The sequence below is a fragment of the Myotis davidii genome, unplaced genomic scaffold (assembly GCF_000327345.1).
Source record: "Myotis davidii unplaced genomic scaffold, ASM32734v1 scaffold452, whole genome shotgun sequence".
In the NCBI taxonomy this organism is placed as follows: domain Eukaryota; kingdom Metazoa; phylum Chordata; class Mammalia; order Chiroptera; family Vespertilionidae; genus Myotis; species Myotis davidii.
Genome location: NW_006284245.1, coordinates 880,484 through 884,138, shown reverse-complemented (window position 1 = coordinate 884,138; position 3,655 = coordinate 880,484). Strand labels below are relative to the sequence as shown.

The window sequence follows — 3,655 nt, the reverse complement described above, 5'->3', positions numbered from 1 at the left end:
GTCCACAGCTCTGTGAAGACTCTGCATGAGGATGTCCCCTCCAAGTCGTGAACACTCCCAATGCCCCAAGTGGCATTGCTCCCAATACCCCACCCCCAACACACCCACAATCTGTGGGTTGACTCCATTTGTTTACCAGGATCTGTGGGAAAGGAAGAAACCACAGACTTGAGCTGCAGACTGCCTTCTGGAAAACAGGAGTTTTCTTGTAGCCAGTATGTGAGCTACAAGAGCAGGAGAAAACACAAAGGTTGATTTCTGCCACAAGAGGGAGCAAGAAGAGTGGAGCATGATCTATAATAATACATGATAATCCCTGATCCATGATAACCTAGAAAACCCTGGAGAAGCAACACCTAGGAGCTGTACCCCATCTGAACCAGTAAGTATACTTCAAATGTGAAAGCAGCAATACAAAAATACCAGGAACTTAAAAAAAAATCAAGGAAATGTGCCATTACCAAAAGGTATCAATGATTCTCCAACTGAGCCCAAAGACAGACAATCTGGCTGATAAAGAATGCAAAATAGCTGTATTGAAGAAATTCAGTGAGCGACAAGAAAACACAGAAAGGCATTTCAGTGAGATTAAGAAAAACATATATGAACAGAATGAACTCTTTATACCGTATAATAGAAACCATAAAAATGAACCAAGTAGAAATTCTGGAGGTGAAGAAGTCAATGAATGAGATAAAAAATGCAATAGAAAGCATCTGTAGTCGAGTAGAACAGGTGAAAGGTTGAATAAGTGAGTTAGAGAATAAGAATTTGATAGTAACACAGAATAGAACAAAGAGAAGGGAATGAAAGTGAGTGAAGAAGCCTCTATGACTATGGGACTCATTCAAAAGGGAAACCATCTGAATAATCAGGGTTCCAGAAGGAAAAGAAGAGGAGACGGGGCAGGAAATTAAAGAAAGAATAACAGCTGAAAACTTCCCAAGCTGGGGAGAAGACTTAGACATTCAAGTTCAAGAAATTAAAAGTTAAAACTATCTCATTGCCAAAAGATCTTCTCGTCTGGCTGGTAGAGCTGAGTGTCAGTCCATGAACCAAGAGGTCACTGGTTTGATTCCCGGCCAGGTCACATGCCTGGGTTACAGGCTTGATCTCCAGTAAGAGGTGTGGAGGAGGCAGTAGATTGATGTTTCTCTCTCATCAATGTTTCTCTCTAAAATCAATAAAAATATATTTTTAAAAAAGATCTTCTCCAAGACATATATAAAACTATAAAAAATAAAACATTAAGAGGAATAGTAAAGGCAACCAGGAGATGAAAAAAGAATGGAACCTACAAAGGAATCCCTATTAGGCTTTTAGCTGATATCAGCAGAGACCCCGCAGTCCAGAGAGAGTGGAGTGACAAAGTGCTGAAAGATAAAAATTGACTACTGAATGCATTATCCTTTAGATATGAAAGAGAAATAAAGACCCTCCCTGACAAATTAAAACTGAGACTTGCCTTGCAAGGAATGCTGAAAGTTCTTCAAGCAGAATCAGAAAGTCATTTATCAACATGAACACATACTAAAGTATACAATCCCCCGATATAGGTGAAAAAGACAGCTTTAGAAAACTCCAATTCTATTGTAGCATAGCGGTAGAATTGCTAAAAGTAACTGTAGGTACAATAATTTGTTAACAAATACAGCATAAAAAGAGGTAAATTGTGACATCAAAAATATAAAAGGGGAGGAGTAAAAGATTGGAGCCTCTATTGGTGAATTAAGATAAGTTGCGATAAGCATAAAATGACTGTCTTATCTATGACATGTTTTATGTAAGCCTCATGCTAACCAAAAGCAAAAATCTAGAGTAGATTAATAAAGATTTTAAAAAAGCAGGGACAGGGGGGTGTTTGTTGGGTGGGGAGACAGAATATACTAACATGGAAAAACAGCGGTTAACAAAGGGAAGCAGAAATGGGGAGGGGGGAATGGCAGTACCAAGCAACTAGAAAGTGACTCATGCCGGGTCCGCTGGCAGTGAGGGTTGTAGGTCCTGGCAAAGCCAGTCATTGAGCAGCCAGGGCCGCTGCCAGGACCTTGGAGCCTCCCTTGGACAGAGAGTGAGGCTGAGGAGGAGAGTGACATGGACACTTTCCCCATTTCTCCCCGATGCCCACAACTGCCGGGCGGTGGCACCCAGATGCGTAGCCATGATTTGAAGTGGATTGCCAGAAACAAAGTTCGTGAAGAGCTCTGTGGCATGCACATGGAATCTCATTAAAACTCAGACTTAGCCGAAACCGGTTTGGCTCAGTGGATAGAGCGTCGGCCTGCGGACTGAAAGGTCCCAGGTTCGATTCCGGTCAAGGGCATGTACCTGGGTTGTGGGCACATCCCCAGTGGGAGATGTGCATGAGGCAGCTGATGGATGTCTCTCTCTCATCAATGTTTCTAACTTTCTATCTCCCTTCCTCTCTGTAAAAAATCAATAAAATATATTAAAAAACAAACAAACAAAAAACCTCAGACTTAGCACTACATGGCGCTGAGTTCTTGGATCAGGAACATGCCGAAGCACCAACAGCCTATCAGAACCGAGACAGCAGGAGAACGGGGTACAAAGGAGAGGTTCTAGGACTGGGGAATGTGTCTGTGGGATGCGTAGGTCATTAGTAAGGTTGTTTTTAATGTTTTATTAATCAAGATAAATGAAAAGAGACATAAGATGAAGATAAATCAGAATTGTTTATGCAGAAATATGAGCAAAAAATGAGACACTTTGGTATGTTGAATTGATGGGATGATAAAGATTTTTGTCTGACCATTCAGACCTTGTATTTGTAGAAACTGCTAAATATTTTCTTTTATGGTGTTTTTATCTGGAACCTTAACAGAATGATGTTCTTGTGGAACAAATAGCACACCAAGCTCTTTTAATGCAGCTTATTATGGAAATGGCCAAAAACTGTAATATGGATTCCAGAGGGTGTTTTTATTTATTTTTCCAGAAGGCCAAAAAAGGTTATTTTGAAGCGTTCAAAAATGCACTTGAAGCTTTCAAGTCAAGAGTCAGAGTTTATTCCCAAACACCAAGTTTTCACCTGTGAAGTACAGAACCGTGTTCCTCATTTTGGTGGTGGGTCTGTAGGCTACAGTATTTTATCAATATGGCTCTCTTCAGTTTAAATTCAGTAGTACATAAAGATGATGGTTAAGACTGCTGAGTCCCAGTGCTATTTTGTTACAAGAAAGGAATAATAAGATAAAGAATAAGAATGGCTATTTTCTTGCCATATTTATGGGTGCTACGCTTTATTTTCGTTTGTTTTTTTTTATGGGAAAGGAGAAAAGAATGCTGAAACATTTTGTAAAAAAATTTTTTTTTTGAGAATCAGGGACATTTATTGGAGTATGTCAACAGAGAACACAGGAGATAGGAATAAGTATTAGGGGCTTGAAAGTGGGCTGGGAGTACATGAGCCCATCCTGGGAGAATGATCAGGTCCCAGGCCTGTGCTAAAGAATTTGTCAGGGAGTACCCAGAGGTGAAGGAGAGGTAGTCCCCAAGGGCGCCCCAATGGTGATCCAGGTGGTGAGTATAATCACCCAAAAAAGGAAGCCCACAGCAGAGCGCCAAACATAGCCTTTGATTTGGCTCTGCTCTGTGTATGCAGGGACAAAGAAGGCCTCTCGGAAGAACCAGA

At 40.8% G+C, this 3,655-nt stretch overlaps 1 pseudogene; it reads left to right on the top strand.

Annotated features, from left to right (window-relative positions):
* The first annotated feature begins 648 nt into the window (after positions 1–648).
* Positions 649–3,137, top strand: LOC102774230 (annotated as a pseudogene).
* The last annotated feature ends 518 nt before the right edge of the window (positions 3,138–3,655 follow it).